Below are 18,618 nucleotides of genomic sequence, written 5' to 3'. Positions count from 1 at the left end.
TGGCAGGGACCCCATCATGAAAAGTTGGTGGAAAGGCAGGCAAGTGGCCCCAATAGGGCCCCAGGGTACTTTTGCCCATAGGGCAAAGTGCATGGGCACATTTGCTGTGCCAGCCTCTGCTTGCACTGTTATGCATGCACTGTGTGCCAAGCACAACATGGTGCATGGTACACAGTGGACCAACATGCAAGCAGCGCTGCCACAACGGCAGCATATGGTTAAGACTCTGTGTGTGCCAAAGCATGCCGTCGCCGTTGCACAGTCGACAAAACACCACCAACCCTGCGGTGTAATCAGAATATGGCGGTTGGGATTCCGCTGGCTTGGCAGCGTTCTCCTGATTGCTGCAACGGAGGTGTAGCAGTTGGACCGCCAATGTCAGAATCAGGTCCTATATCTGAAACTGCTTAGAACAACTTATGAGGCATGCTGTAAAGTCTTGCAGTAGGCACATCCTTCAGAAAATAGTTTTCTCCTTGGTCTCAATCATCTATACTTAACAAAGGTAATTGTAGATTGCATCTGTTCCTACTTTTTAACCAGAATCTTGTTTGTGTGTTGCAATAGTCTCCTTCCATTCCCCAGGTAGGACTGTAACTGAATATATACTGGAGTGCATTTGACTTCCTCCTTGCTCTTTAGTACTGAGTACAAGTGAAAACATGGCTAATGCAATGATTATGTACTGCCTACAAGCATTTAGTGAAAGCAGAAGTGCATTTACATTTAATGCACATGGTATGAAGGAAGACTTTCCTATTCATGTTTAGTGTTGGTTTCTAATAAGATAAATTAACACAGAACCCTTTGTGAGCTGCAGAGCACAACATTCGATATTCCATTCTGAAGGGATCTAGATCAAACCTGAGCCATTAGGATGCCACATGAGGCGTGCAAGAAATTGCTAATGAAGCTAACACATGGTTCTGCCTTACTGTAATGTCATCAAAAGATATAATTTATAATATTACCCTATTTCAGGAGTGAAAACATGACTGTAGTATGATTTTATTATTTCATACAAGTGACAAACAATGCATTATGTATCCACGCAGTGCTCTACTGCCTTTGCTGTGAAGTGTATGGTACTTGAAATGCACATAGAAGTATACATGAATAATTGGTGGGTTAGAAGGTTGTGTGAAAAACACCCTTGTATTTAATTTTTTTTGCAACCCTTATGTGGTCAACTGCTCATTAGTCCAAATGAAAATGTCAAAATTTCAAACCTATCAGCTGTACTAAAAAATAAATTTGAAAAAAATATTATTTTGTTTTTCGGAGTAGGATGCTAGGGGCTATGGGTTACTGGGTGGGTGGTATTTTAAATTTGGGTATAATAGTATTTTTTTAATCCTTTATGGAGTATTTTTTATACTGTTTATTTTTAGAAAAATACATTTTTAAATTTAGTCTTTGATTTTCTTTGTTGGTTATTACTAAACCAATTTTTTTTAAACAACAGATTTGGGCGAATGGATGAGGTGCTGAGTTAAAGTCCATTCGTTGTCCAAACTACACTATTCGCAAGAGAAACTATATTATGGAGAATACCAGCAATTATAATTATTTTTAGAGGATTTTTATTATCATATGTAAGGAAGGGTTTATGGTTATATATTACTGTTAGAGATTCAAGGATGTTTATGTTGCTAAATTTTTTAGCTTGGGTTGGATGAACTTTACTTTGCCGTACTATTTTACCAATTAATCTCTTTAAATTAGGAATGGCAGGCATGTCTCTAGCAATGTGAATTGGGATTGTTGATGTCTCCCTCAGTACTGCAACACAGGGCTCATTGGATGTGGTAGCTAGCATTTTCAGTTGTTCTAAATGTTCTCTTGCCTCAATTTCAGCTGCAGAGATAGAGTTGTTATGCCCTGTGGTTCATTAAATATAGATCCAAAGAGTAACAGCTCTACCCCTGCAACAAATAAAAACTACTTTACACCTCACTAATGGTCCATGTGTTCAGTATGCCTGTCCTTACAGTACAGGTACACTCTGTGTTTTAGCAATTGTTTTCCTCTTTTAGATAAAACAAAAGTAGTCTCGGGCATGGTCTCCATTTTATTCAGCAACATGAAATCTAAAATAAGTACAGAGAAATAAATTATGATTATACAAAATCAAGTTATTTTCATAGTGTTTATTTTACTGTGTTTTGATGTAACTTTTTTTTTTGGTACTTGTTATTCAGATGTTTTCAATTAGGCACAAATATTTTCAGGACCCTTTGTTTGAAAGCACGTAACAGAAAATTGTAAATGTAAATTTTTATTTTATTTGAAGGTTTTTTGTTGCTTCTTGCACCTGAAAATTTTGTAACTGGTTAATTGTTAGTTCTTAGACTAATAATATTTATTATTCTTTATAATACATTTTTAATGCAATGAAAATGTTGTTTTAAGGCACTTTTTCCTTTTCTAAATTTTTCGAAACTCTACCGAATTATTTTCATTAATCTGAAAAGAATAATATTTGAAAATGTGTGTAAAATAATTTTAAACACTCTATTTTCCTTTACTGATTTTCTAAAAAGGAAAAAGGGTGGTTAGATTTCTTTTGATTAGTCATCTTGAAAAATATTCTCCGAATTAGTGATTTGCAAAAAATAAATTTTATAGGTTTACCTCCTTTTTATCTGGTGTTGAGTTTTTCTTGTAAGAATTGGATTTAAGTCGATGTAGACATCTGTGATATTTGTCCTAAATGCTTTATTGAAAACAGTATAAATATAAAAAACAAATGCTTTTTATTTGCAGTTATTATATGCATATTTTGTTTATTTACATGCCCTTAACCGAAATTTGAAATAGGTGGCACTCTTTACAGCTTGAATTCCACAGTAGCCCATCCTCCCCACATAATGTTCACCTGAGGAGTGGTGACAAAATTGTGGCAGACCGCTTTATATTTATGGCTATGTGTAATTGTGTAAATTATTTTTAAAATACGATTTTTAATGTATATTTGTAAATGCCATTGTTCTGTGACTGACAAATTTATTTTTTAATGGTTTTACAAATGGTGTTTTGACTTCTTAGTTGTCAAATAATGTGTGCCATGATTTTTGGGGACGAAGTTCAATTTTTTTTTTTAAATACGTTGTCTCTAACTTTTAGCAACATTTCGTCATTCTTAGTCATTCTATACGTAAAGTAACAGTTTTTGAAAATGCATGATTAAAAAACAGTGTTGTAACATGCAGTATAAGTGTAGTTTTAATACAGATAAATTAAATTTCTTGTTGATGACTATTGTCATAAAACCTGTGTGGTAAGCTGCCACATTGTATAGGTTTGCATTGTAATGACTGATATTCATCGTAAAACAAATAGCACATTGTGCAGCGTTTAAAAGTAGTTTTAATACAGTTATAATAAATTGCATGGTAATGACTGTAGTTGTAAAATATGCATTGTAAACCACCATGTTGTAAATGTTTGTTTTGGAACAAATTATATTCTCTACGAAGGGTGTAGTAACATTTTAAAATGAACACAATTCATAAACCTGCATTGCTAAAGTTTTATTATACATATTGAAAAGGACTGAAGAAGAGCCAAACGCTTCTTTGGCATATATTGATCCCCAGCATTACTTAGCAGTCTGGTGTTTAGAGCAATAATTGATCAGTATAGGCTAAAAGGGTTACATTGTGACCCAGAGTTCCAGAGGAATTTAGAAACCAGGTCTGGTATGAGCTGTACTATCTGCAATTCACTCTTCATCCCTTTTAGAGATCACCTTGTTGCAGCCTATAAGATTCAGAGCTCAGATAAACTTTTGTATGTATGGTTTTCCAAAGCCCCAGCAGCCACATTGCTCATTTCTTCTAGTTTAGGACCGCATTCATACATAAAATTAACATCTCTATAACAGAAACGGACTCCTTAAAATACAACACATTGGAATACCTAACCGCCACCATTAAGACGTCACACAACAAAATGCTCCACTGTCACCTCTACCATCCACCAGGCAACACTCCCGCATTTGGAGAACATCTGGCAGACCTGATCACACACTGCTCACTATCAGACGCAAACAACCTAATTCTAGGAGGCCTAAAACTTCACTGGAATGAGGAAAACAACCCTCTGATACAAACTTTAAATGAGCTCCTTCACAATAACAATTTGACCCAACACTGCACCGAACAAACACACAACAAAGGCTCAATCCTGGATGCCATCCTAGCTCACAAAGATGCAATCACCATCGACTGTACCCTGCCTGTTGACTGGTCAGAATACCATCTCATTCTTTTTCATATCAATCAAAAACACATCGACCGCCTCGCATAAATGATCACTTTCACTGGACGAGAAACCTAAGACAGATCCCCCTCGAAGAACTAGAAGAAAGGCTAAGTACACTCCTCCCCTCCACCGCAGGCGACAGGTCCACAACAGAACTTACCTCACAATACATTGCGGCTCAGACCTCCATGCTGGACCAAATAGCCCTCTTGAAATGGAAAAAAAACAAGACCCTTCTATCGAGATCGTGGTTCAACACTGACCTAAACCTGGAAAGAATACAACTAAGAGCTGCTGAAAGACTTTGGCTCAACAACCCTTCGACAACCCACCTTGATCAACTCAAAAAGGAACGTAGGAATTATAAAAAGCACATCATAAATGAAAAATCCACCTTCTACTGCGGTGCACTCAATAATGCTAAAATTCGCCCCAAAGACCTCTTCAATATCATCAGACAGCAAACATCCAAACCATCACCTAATAGACACCCTAATAGAAGTCCAAAAATGGCTGTCCCAAAACCATCTGAAACTCAACCAAGACAAAACGGAAGTCCTCCTATAGCCAACAAAGAGCAGACCCCCCCTGATTCACGGAATGGATAAAGTCTATTGATGCTCTCAACTGCACTCTCATCCCGGCAGACTCCATGAAGTCACTGGGAATAACTCTAGACCCCAACCTTGACATGGTCAAACACATCAAGAACACAGCAAGATGTGCCTTTTTCAACTTAAAACTACTAAACAAAATCAAACCCTTCATCCCTCCAAAAGACCTTAAGCAAGTCACGCAATCCCTCGTGCTATCCAGATAATGCCATCTCTATACATATCAGGACTAACCCTTCCTTCAAAGAATTCAAAAGCCAGCTTAAAGTGCTCTTCCTCAATCGAGCTCTCACGAAGTGACAACGGTCCTACAATTACCGATCCGCCATCAACTGAGGATCCAGACACTACGATAGGAACAACTCCTTACAGCATCTTACTCCTGACCCACACATTACTCTCCCTTACTATTACCATCTCCACTACTATTCTGCATTTGAATGCTATTGACTTATACCGATCAATGACCCATCTTTGAACACTGTGTTTACTGTTCCACTTTTTGTATACTCGACTGTTATTCGACAAATGTTGTAAAGCGCTCCGATACCTTCGGGTCTGGCTAGCACTACATAAAACTCCAAAATAAAAATAAAATAAAATAAATAAGTTTATCATTTTCTCAAAGACTCCTGGACATTTTTTAAAACAAATAAATAAAAGCACAGGAGAGAGGAGCCTCTGTCTTTATGTCAAAGTCACTGTTACTAAATAGGGCACCTAGATATAACTATGTATTAAATAGTCGTGCATATTGCTCTATACCAAAATGACTTCAAAAGAGGATCTCATGTGATGTATGTATTTTACACATTTTTATCTAATATGCACTTGAATTATAATCAGCGGAGCGAAAAAAAACAAATTCAAAACAAACGTACCACAAACGCAATGGAAAATGGTGCTCAAATAACTTGATAATGCAAAATTACTTGTTGATCATTTTGTTGTGTCTTAACCAGGGCCACAGAAATAACTGAAATCATGCAGCATGGTTGACTTAATTATGCAAATTATGCTGCAAGAAAATGGAAATTATGCAGCATAACGGAGCACGTGTTGAAGCAGTATTACTACTTTGTCATTTTTTCACGTTAGCACACGTCAGCACTATATGGGCAAAATTTGCACGTCATTGATATCAGTGTAACACTTAAATACATTAATTATCAAATTAAGGTCACCTGTCTCTGCATACCCAAAGGCTTGACAATGTGCAGCAACACGTGCTGTAGTGGTTTTGGCAACTTTTGATCCATTTGTGCTAGAAACTTAATATATTTTTTAACATCTGAAAAATATACAGAAGATGATGAATTATATGGCAAGTGCACCACATTCATAATTATGCTGAAACTGCATGGCCACAGAAACACAGCTCAGTGGCATTGGTCTTAAGCCATCCTCTCTCTTCTCTGACCCTATCTCAGCAAAGACTGTGAAAGACATACAATTGTCCTTCACCCCGTCTAACCAATGCATCCAATGTCCTTCTGTTTTAAGGAGCAGCCCCTGAGTGCAAAAGAATTGGCCAACATCATTCCTCTTCTCAAGAAACCGAATGCAGTAAAAAAAGAAGTGATCAATGTTTGCCTTGTATCTAGTATGCCCTTTCTTTTGAAGGTCCTAAAAAGCTGGTTAAAAACATTTATTGAACCTAACTGATGGAACCACCTATTTGATGAACTTCAAAAAGGTTTAGAGCCAGTTTCTGGTTAGAGATGATGATACTACAAAAGTAGATGACACTATGTACATTGAAAAGTGATGAATCGTGCCTCTTTATACTTCTGGACCTCTCAGCTGTGGTTGTTATTATCAACCATGTCTTTCAGCTATAGACCTTGGAAGAATGAATAAGGCTCAGAGGCCCAGTCCTGGAATGGTTTGAATCCCATCTTCCATGCTAATCTAAGCAAGATAAATTATAAATCTTTCTGCCATGCCCCAATGCTTTTCAACAAGGAGTCTTTCAGGGTCCCTGACACTTTCTACCACTTTTTAATGTCTACATGCATCCCTCACTTGCCTCCTGATACAAAGTCTCGAGAGAGAGGACCTAGCTGGCCATGCAAAGTTTCTAGGAGATCTTCAGGCTTGAGTATTTCTACAGTATCACAAACTGAACATTCACAATCTAAAATTCTTGTTGTTCTCCACTTCACACTCCACCCTTCCCCTCTTGCAAGGTTGGTTTTTATGCATTAAATCCACCAGACTGCAAGTCAAATATTGTCGAAAGTACAGCACTTTTAGGTTTGACTATGGACAAAAACCTTAATCTACACAGTGACTTTAATGCTTTACCCAAATGGGCCAAACATCAAATCAGTCTCCTCCAGGGATTAAAATCCTTCATATATCCACAGAAGACTTTAAAATAGTTGGCCAATGACTGGTGCTCTCCATGGCCGATCATGACAGATCCTTATTGCCCAGCCTACCTAGAAGCGACCTGGCTCTATAAAAACATATCTTAAGACAACTTCTCAACTAAAATCTAGTGCCAGATGATCAGGCCACATTGTGCCAATCCTAAGGACCCTAGAATGGATTCCCATTGAAGCCAAACGTTTTTTCAAACTGGCCTGTATTGTCCAGAGGGCAATGCATGGGAGAGGAACAAACTACCTGGTCCACAAACTAATCTTCACAAGTGTTCTGGTGCTCAGTGTGAAGTACACAAACGTTTGTTCCAGAAATCCTTTTGATCAAAAAGCTAAGAACTTTAAATCATTTTTTCTTCGGTGCTGCCTCTAGGATATGGAACTTGACACCTGCAACTATTAGAATGAACCCTCATATGACAAATTCAAGATGAATCTTAAGAATCACATTTTCCACAGCCACTTCCAAATTTGACCAGAAGTAACAATCCTGAGAGGCACTTTCCTCTTACTGTGTGTGCTATAGAATGCAGCACATGTATAAGGAGGAAATAGGAAAAACAAGGAGAAATTAACATACTTCTCCTCATTACACCTCACCAGGGGAGGCGTAGCATTTTGATGCATTTCCAGATCTACCACTAATGGTAGATCTGGAAATGCTCCAGAATCCATGGGTGGATGCGTGGGAACACCCACACTCCACCCATGGAACGCCTCCCTGCCACAGAGTAACTCAAGGCAGCGATTTGCGCTGCCTTGCGTTACTCCAAATTTATCAAGACATGCAGGGCCACGCAAGGTGGCCTTGCGTGACATGATAAACCTCATTTAGATTTTGCGTCGCCCATGCACCCCGTTGCATGGCACAATGGTGATGCAAAACCTTGAGAAATCTGGCTCAAAATGTTTATTTTCTAGAATTATAAATCTTCTGTTCATCGTTTTCCTAACACACATCTTTAATTTAACATTCATTGTATCATTAAAAAGATTTACAATCAATAATCATTTTCCATTTCATGCCATCATTTTGCATTCATATTATAGTCCCTGTACCTTTTTCTCACATGCAATCCACTACTTGTGTTTGTATTGTCCATAATTACAGTACGAGGTTTATTCCAAGATGGGATTCTATAATCCTCATATCCCTTCTTCACATTCAAGAGCCTATCTCTCTTTCCAATTAATTCCTTACAAATAATCCTTGTGTTCAGAATGTTGATGTGTTTTGGCCTGATACAATTCCTGTGCTTCATCAGGACAATTGTACATGGAGTTTGCCCACTACTCTAGCGGACATTATATAATTCCCTTTGTGCCATTTGATCATAATATGTAGTCGGATATTTTCTCTATTGTTTCAATCTCTTCTGTTTAATGCTTCACATGCTGTCCAGAAGCTAGGGCTGTCTCTGACATTTTATCTTTTTTTTCTCTGATATTTTATTTTAATCATTTATCCATATGCATTCACCGGCACCTTACTGCTTACTTTCCTTACGTATGACCGTGGTCACCACTTCTCGCTGACCAATCATAATCTTGTATTCTTATGCTAGTCATGCCAACTCTCTGAATACTGTCTAAACCTATGAATGTCCTTCTGTATGTGTACTTGTATGCAAAAAAGTAATATGGCAGTATATTGACGGAATATAATATCAACCTATTATAAAAATCACATCCAATACTTTGGTTACCACTACAATGTCATGATAAGTATATTATTGCTATTTTTATCTCTTCATTTTCTATCTAACTCTATTAGCTATTGCATTTCTCTATTATACCTACCTTGCAATAAAGTGGTTCGATCAATGTAATGGATGCAATATTGATGTCATATGATATAATTTATGCAATATGGTGAGTGATTACCCAAAGAATTGCTGTGAGTGCTAGATGGAGCCTGTGACAATAATTGCAACAGTGTCACTATTCAGACAGTAATATTTGGGAATTCTGTGCTAGACAAATTTTTGATACAAAGGCCTGTGCTAATGCCACATTTGCATGCTACAGGAGGTAACTGCTTTTCATTTTATGGCATAGGCTTTTTACATTATTATGATCTCTTAGGGTCTTATAATGAATCTCATTGGAATACATTGTGGTAAAGTCAGCCCAGGGCAAATCTGTTATCGCATCTTCTTTTTCCGCTGGATGATTTTATTTCCCATTCCAAGTTTTTGGGAATGGCGCGTGACATATGAATGCTGTTTACCATACTGGAAATACACACATTTTTTCCATTACTTATCTGTTTTTTCCACGCAAATCCCTCCAGAATATACCTGAAGGAATTTGTGTAGGAGAAATTTGTGGGAGTGCAGTACATTTTCGCAACTTGGAATTGTACATGGGGTGCAAACATTTTACACATTTTCCAGGGGCCCCAGGATAAAGACCTTTATGAAACCTTGTGTACTTTCTTCCAACCTCCATTTGGTTGTCTACAGTGTTAATATGGGGATTTCATGGGGTCTCCTATAAAGCACTGAAGCCACTACTTCCTTCAAAAGTTCTTATTTTATTTGTATACTTTGTTTGAAACCTCTCTTCCCTTCACATACTTCATATCCTGTTAATACCAAGAGAACTCTGCTAGCATCCAAGGTGGTTGTGAGGCAGGCTAAGAATATTATGAGAACCAAAGGACGAGGTGTAATGAGGATTACACCATGTTATTTTGAACATTAATGCCATATTCGTTGTTCTATGCATCTTATTCATACCAACATGATATAACCAATAAAAAGATCGAGTTAAAACATACAACTATTACTTTTCTTCTGCACAGTCGGTTAAATGTTTTTCAGCACAGAAAACATTATGAATGCTCACATCACATAAGAGGGCAATACAATATGTCCAACAGTGAACTCTGAATTACTGGTAATTTGTATCCTTTAATTCTGAATAAATAGTGAATGAGAGGCTCATGTAGCTGAAAGTCAAACACCCATTAAAAAAATCCGGATGTGAAAGCTCAGGATACTCCCAAACCTCTAGACTGAGGTTTCCTATCCATTACTGACAGAATCCTCTTCTCCAAATAAAATTCAGAGAACCTTTAGTAAGAATGAAGATCCAGGAACAAACACCAAAGGATCTGGAAAACACTCAAATTGGGATCGTAGAACACTAGAGAATCAAATCTCCCAACCTTCTCAAAGAAGAACCGACCACAAGAACTGACCACAAGAAAAGTAATGAGGTAGACAAGAAAATTACTTACAATCTGCTCAATAGGTTCAAAGTGAGGCTGCTGAAAAACTCCAATATGGGTGAACTCTGAGTGAAGTAATACCATTAGAGTAGTAAGAACTTTGGTGAACAGCCTGGGTGCTTCTCTGAGGCCAAAGGGCAGTGCTTTGAATTGTAGTGCATGGCAAATCAGAAATTCTTCTGGTAAGAATCCCATATTGGAATATGGAATAGTTATCCTGCTAGACCAGTGATGCTAGGAAGTCATGCTTTTACAAAGATCTTATCTTCCATTGCAGAGCCCATTTTGCATTTCAGTTTGGACGTGTTAATGAACATGTACGAAGTGACAAATTACTCTATTATCAAATTCACATTTCTGGCATGTGATTTTATTCTGCAAGTGTAATGAATATATCATTAGGTTTTGATAAGCAAGATCAGTCAAAAACACATTCAGTTAATATTTAGTGGTTGTTTCGTTCAGAAATTATTTCAGGAATGTCCCTAATTCTGTTATTTTAACTATTTTGATACTCTTGCTTTTAGACTTATTTATTTTAGTTTTAGTTCTTGAACAAATAAATGCAGACTCCATTTTGTACAGGCTGAGACTCCATTTTGCCATAGGTCTGCCTAGCAAATGGGGGTCTTTAACTTCCTAGGTCTTAAACAAGGTGGCCCCATGAAAATTCCAGAGGAACTGTAAATATGCCACATCCTTTTGAACTCTAAACGTGTCCTATCCTCCCATAAATAACATAGACAAAAACACCCAGTGCCACATCAGTCAGGGACATGTGCCTTTTTCAAAGTCACATAACAACCATAACCCAAACAATGTAGTCTGTATTGACGTGTTTTTACCTTATTAGACCATCTACTGATGTATATGATTATGTTACGACATTCCTAAGCTGGTGTTGGAAATTTTATCTTCGATAGGATATAGTATAAAAGGGCTGCCACTTGACCACTTGTCAGGAGAGAGAAACTTCACCCAGGTCACAGATGCAGATCACAGATGAGCACAGCATCATATTCCATCTTTACTGAAGAAGCCTCCTGCAAGGCTCTCTGAGGCTCCTCGAAGTATTTTGCTTTTGCTAACTTATGTCAAGTTTGTGTTCTCGCATAAAATAATCTCCTTGTGCATGAAATAGCTGGCAAGCTATTCCAAACGTACAACAAATCCAGTTGTCTTGGTATGGGCACCACCTCTGAAGCTCAGGCTTAATCTTTATAAATCTGCTAGAACTAGCATAGCGCTAAAAGATAGCACAGAGAGTGTGTTAAGGGCTTTTAAATTGTGATCTTGTAATTTCCTCTGTTTTCACTATTATAGAAAACCTTAGTTGCTTTTTAGCTTTTGTGATGTTACCACTAATGTGTGCACTGGATCCTTGCATTTTAAGACAAACTATCTCAAAATAGATATGTTGAAATGCATATTTTGTTTCTAGTGCTCTTGAGTGTGTAAATCATTAATGAATGATCATTTGGATTACCACTGCTCCCTGAGAATAACCCAAAAGCATTGGCACCACTTCAATTATGAATTGGGTGGGGTTCTGCTGGACTACAAAAACCTGTCTTTCACATTTAAGCATTGGTGCATTGAACTAAGTTCACTCATGTCACATGTGGGTATGAAAACATACAATGTGCAACTGAGCCAAACACTCAGATATGCAACAGTACAGTTGCATAAAGGAATCACCATCTGTGGCATCACCCTTTTAAAGGGAAATTTCAGAATCAATTGATTTAAATCCTTGAGATGTAAACCAGTTTCACCTTTCACCTTTAGAACAACAAAAATGACTGAAAGTAATCCGGTCTTCCACTTCTCCCGGTAATCAAAGTCAATGCATTCTTCATAATCGACTCCTCAATCCGGACATTCAGAGCTTGAAATATCGCAGGATCCCTGAGTGGCTGAAATGAGAAGTAGGAGAATTTGATTCAGTAACTGCTGGAAACCGTGAAAGCACCCAAGGATATGGAACTGTCTGATTCCATTAATTATGAACCTAAGTAGACAAACGTACACTGGAAATTCTGGAAGTGGGGCCTGTAGCCAAACAGGACCCTATTTTAATTATATAAAGGTAATCAAGATATTCCCTCTTTAGAAACAGATCATTTAAAGTTCTCTAAAAATGTAAGAGTAACCAACCCCAGCAAAATGAGGTCCAGAGTCTTTTTGTGAGGATACATTACCCCTAGATCAGGACCTCCCTCTAAAGGATAAAAAAGAAATGTTTTTGTTGTCATGCATAGCATGTATTTCAGCTCATCATCTAGCTTTTTGTCTCCAAATAATATGTGTAGTAGTTAAGTCATCAGGCTGAAGTCTGTGTGCCAGTCACAAAACTAAATGTTCCATATGGCCACAACAACAGAGCTACTGGCAAAACTTGTCAACCTAATGGAAGTAGAAGCCACTCAAAAGAAGAAGAATCCACCTACTTCTTCTTGATGGATAAGATTTCTCAACAGTCTACCTCATCCTGCATACAGCCAAATAGAGTCATAAAATATTGCCTTAATGCTGCATTTACTCCATTGATAAACTGGACCCTGAATTAACATGCTTCAGAGTGGAGCCAACGTTAAGAATCTACAGAATATTCTGGCATCATGTCATCCACAAATATAGGAATATGATAAGGCTAGGTAAAGTAACATTGCACCTACTGGTGCAGAATGAGTTACCCCAACTCTTCTCCCTCAACTGGATACACTTTGGTCATGAATGTGGGCATGATAAGCTTTGAGAGGCCCTTCTTTTCTCTCAGAATGACACCCTTCATAGATTCGTGCAGTGGCTTACCACGCATGGAAGAAGGTTCATATTTGTCAAAAAAATCCTCACCCACTACCTGTGGCACAGTGTCGAGCAAGCCCCATATTTTGTCTGAGATGAGACAACACTTTCAACACCATCGCCTTCCACATGACTCTAGATTGAGGACCACATTTTATTTCCTCCGAGGCTGCCGTGACTTCTACAGTACTCTGCTACCTCTTCCTTCTCTGTTCTCCTCTTAATTTCATGCAACTCGGCTTGAGATTTGAACAGAGTATTTCTCTCCTCCTTGGATCTGTGTCACATAGTTGAGACAGAAAAAGACAATGAATGGGAGTAAGACCTGTTGCAACGTCCACTCATGCCATTCCTCTTATTTTGGGATGTGTTTGCAACTCACCATGACTTCCATGAAGTATCTGACACCACACAGCAGCAAAAATCAACACAGACCTCCAGGTATACTTTCAACAACACAGTTTTGAAGACCACAGACTGCTTTGCGATCAGGTGACATGACCTGCTTCCTGTTTCCAGTTCCAGTACCAGCACAATGACTTCCGGTCCAGAAAACACTACTGTTTGCTTAGACTCAGTTAAACTCTCTGTACATCCTCAAATCCATCACAAAGATAGGGCACATTGATGAAAAAACGCACAGGGAGCCTGTCAGTGGCTGTCTGGGTGCCCTACCCATAACCTACCACATACCCTAAACTTCTCCAGTATTTAGGGTGTCTTTCATAGATTCACATGCCTGAATCATTTCCCGTCGTCGGAGTGGGAGTCCCACAGTACATAAAAAAGCAATAAATATGCATATAATAACTAACTGGCACATGCATCAACAATGCCATTTGCGATTCCTTATTAGCGAAAAATAAGGATTCGCTAATAAGGAATAGCAAAAGGCTATGCATGTAGAAATCGCTTAAAAAATAGCGATTTCTAAACATTCCTTAATTGCGGCTCGCAAATGCGAGTCGCAATTAAGGAATACCTCCCCATTCATTCCTATGGGCCTAGAGGCCCATAGGAATGAATGGGAAGACATTCTCAATTTGCATTTCTCAATTAGAGAATCGCAAATTGCTCATGAAATTTGAAGGGTGCCAGGGTGTCAAAAGGACCCCTGAAATCTGCATATGAGTACATATTGCACACACACATGCCCCAAGGGCATGTGTGTGTGTAAAATGGAACTTTGAAAAATGCACTTTAGTACATTTTTCAAAGTTTTTGCAAATTACCATGGAGTTCAACTTCATGGTAATTTGCTCCCGCTATTAGCGAAATCGCTAATTTTTTCCTTTAATGCATTGCATTTAAGGAATCTCAATTTGAGATTCCTTAAATGCAATCGCAATTTAAGTAATCGCAATTTAGAGATTACTTAAATTGCGATTTTTGCATTTGGGATGATGCATCCCAAATGCAAAAATACCGGTCGCAAAGGGGCAGATTCTGAGAATCTACCCGTTTACGACCGGTTTTTGCTTTGATGCATGTGGGCCTTAAAAAACTTGGTAACCTAAAACCAGGAAGTAAAGTAGCCTAAGCTACAAGGAAAAAACTTCCACACCTATGACTATCACAGTCATTATGTACAGTCCAAACTGCAGCCAATCAGGCAACAGCACCCACCAGAATGTTCTCCTCAGAGGCTCAGGCTCTCAGATTTTCTACCGCATGTCGTGTGAAGGGAATCTCCCTGAGCTCAGCTCAGTACTTCACAGTTTTTTCTGGTTTTTTGCTTACTTCAGAATGTCAACTTCTAAGAGGTCTCTCTTTAGGCCTTGTGAATCTTGTGGAAAGCTCCGGCTATTCTCTGAAGATCCTCACAAGAAGTGTATCTACTGCCTCTATCCGGAACATGAGGTGGGGGATTGTAAGATCTGCAGGACCTTCCCTCAGAAAACCCTCAGGGATAGGGAAGGGCGCCTACTTCTGTGGCTACAGAAGATTAAGGACAAGGATAACCCTTTATCTGAGGTGGAAAACGCAGCCTCTGGGTCATCTGTATCCTCCAGAAAGAGGATGGCTGAGGAAGACTTATCCTCTCCTGGGGCAAAGGTGTTGAGAAAGGTTCAGCCTGCTAAAGGCTCTGGCTTGCCTTCTTCTTCTTCTTCAAAGAAGGTTTCTCCACCCTCCAAGTCTAAGCCTGCCACGCCCCCGAGAAAGATAGGAAAGTCTCTGGCATCTAAAAGACTTCCTGACAAGGAATTAATGTAAAGATTTACCCAACACAGGAACATAGGTTGGTAAACTTTATTTGTAGTACAAGAGAGAGATACCTCCAGCTTGCTCTTCCAGCCTTACAATCTTCTTCTCTCCTTCAAACATCAACATTCCACCCTAGCAACAAGCCTTCCATTCTACTGAGCTCTTACATGTACATTGAGCTCTACACATCTTCCCCCCTACATATATTACATAAACAGATTGAATGAGAAACCAATATTAATCATGCACAATTTGGTCAGGAGCTCGACACTTGGAAACATTCCCAGTACTCCAAGCAGAACCATCCCTTAGAATAAGAATGTTTTTTCTTACCGCCCTAACCTGTATAGGTTGAGAAAACTTGCTTTCTCCTTTGATAACGTTTCCCCCACGTCTAACAGCCACCCAATCTCCAACCCTTATATCATGACCTTTAGCACCTTTCCTAATATTATAATGCCAAGCCACAGCCTTCTGCTGTTCAACAACATCGTTCTTAATTGCACTACGGTCAACCCACACACACTCTTTGCTCTTCAGCCAACCTGGAATCTCCTTCATTCCTGGTTCACGACCCTTAAGAGAGATGAAAGGGGAAACACCTGTTACCGAGTGTGGCATAACTCTATATGACCACATCAATTTTTTCAGTTCGTCTGACCATGACAAACCATTGGAAATGGAAAGTTGGATATTCTCCATTATCAACCTATTAATTCTCTCCACTAAACCGTTGGCTTGCGGTCTAAACAATGCAACCTTTTCATGCTTGATTCCCATATTTGAAAGAAAGTCCCTCATTTTGTTGGAGACCAATTGAACCCCGTTGTCTGACACAAGAGTTTTTGGCATGCCTTCATTTAAGAACACCATTTCCATAAAACCAATCACCTTCTCTGTCTCAATGCTATCTGTACTTTCTACCACAGAACCAGAGTCCACTAGAACCATTAAAAATTTGCTTCGAGAGCCAAGCTTCATAATGGGTCCCAAAAAATCAATTGCCAATCTTTCCCACTGACGATTTGGAAATTCTGGACATGCAAGCAGTGGTTGCCTTACAATTTTTGTCTTATCACTACCAGCACACGCATAACAGTCCTTGACCAACTCCTCAACCTCACTGTCCATGCCTGGCCACCAAAACGACTGTCGCACACGTCTCTTGGTCATATTCCTGCCCAAGTGACCTTCATGAGCTATATTTATTATTTTGCGTCTGAGACCCTCTGGCGGCACCAACTTATTTCTCCGCCACAACTTTCCTTCACCTACACTCAATTCTGTCCCCACATTCCAATAACCCTTGAAGTTAATGCCCTGACCATAGCTCTCCTTCCATCCTGCTGACACACACACCATCACCTCTTGTAATACTTTATCTTGCAACATCGTATCCTCCCATTGTCCTTTATCAAATGCTTGCTCTTCGCTATACTTAATTACATTTACGCCATCATCCAAGTCCTCATCAATTGCATCAATAGGCATCCTGGAAAGATAATCAGCTACCACATTCTTCACACCCTTCACGTACTCCATTTCAAAATTGTACTCCATTACAGATAGAATCCATCTAGAAATCCTTGGAGTAACGTTTCCTTCTAATCCTCTACCACCTTTAAATAAATGCACTAAGGTCTTATGATCAGTGTGGATCTTAAAAGGCAACCCCCAGACAAAATAGCGAAAATGTTTTATTCCCCAACAACATGCCAAGGCCTCCTTTTCAATGACCGAATAGGACATCTCTGCCCCTTGAAGTCTTCTTGACGCAAATCCAATAATTCTTTCATTACCATCGTACACCTGAGTCAACACTGCCCCAATGCCAATTGCACTAGCGTCTGTAGTGACAAAAGTTTTGGCATTCACATTAAAATGCCCCAAAGTAGGAGCATGGAGTATACAGTACTTTATGTGTTTGAATGCCGCATTACATTTCTCATCCCAATTAAATGTCACCCCATTTTTCATTAAAAGCCTCAAGGGTTCCACTATTTCTGTGAACCCACATACAAACTTGGAACAGTATTCTGCCAGTCCCAAAAATGACTTTAGCTGTTCCTTATTATTTGGGACAGGGGCATCGTTGATGGCTGACACAATACTTTTCTTAGGCTTAATTCCAACTTCAGATATCTCATGACCCAAATATGTCACCTTACTCTTCCTCAACTGACACTTCTCTCTCTTTATAGTCAGCCCATGCTTTTCCATGCGCTTCAAGACTTCCTCCATAACTGCATCATGATGTTCACCATTCTTCCCCACAACCAATACATCATCTTGAAAAACCAAAACATTCTTTACTCCTTCAAATACTTGTTTCATGACCCTTTGGAATACTGCAGAAGCAGATGCCAGACCGAATGGCATCCTGCAATAGCGAAAAGCACCCAAGGGAGTTACAAATGAGGTGAGATGTCTTGATTCCTCACTGAGATTAATTTGATGATAGGCTGACGACATGTCAATAACACTGAAAATCACTCCACCACCCATAGCAGTCAACACCTCTGAAATGTTAGGCAACGGTTGTCTATCAACCCAGATGTTTTTGTTCAGGTCGCGCAAATCCACACACAAACAAATTTTGTTTCCATCCTTGGGTGTGACTACTATGGGCGCCAACCATTCTGAGGCCTCGATAGGCTCAATGATTTTTTGATTTAACAATTTGTTCAGTTCCTCTTGAAGAGGGGCTCTCATTAAGTGAGGAACATTCCTTACTTTGTGGACAACTGGCACAGCGTTATGTTTTAGGATAATCTTGTGAGAAAAGTTTATAAGCCTCCCAAGTTTATCTGAAAAAACATTGGAAAACTTTTTCATCACATTTGTTTCATAATCATCTACGTCATAAACTACCACAGACTTGACAGGTTGTTCAGCATTTGGATTCAGCATTATCCCAAGGTCCTTCTGGTGACGCCAGCCTAGTAAATTGGACCCCTGCTTCGTTAGGTATACTCTACCATACATTTTTTCCCTTGCAAAGCCTATTACCATCCATATAAGGCCAATTATATCTATGGTTTTTCCACTATAACCTACTGCTTTTATGTCAGGAACACCCCAATCCTCCATTCTACTTGTATCT

This window comes from Triturus cristatus, chromosome 4_1 (genome assembly GCF_964204655.1).
Source record: "Triturus cristatus chromosome 4_1, aTriCri1.1, whole genome shotgun sequence".
NCBI lineage: Eukaryota > Metazoa > Chordata > Amphibia > Caudata > Salamandridae > Triturus > Triturus cristatus.
Note: the sequence above shows the minus strand (reverse complement) of the source record.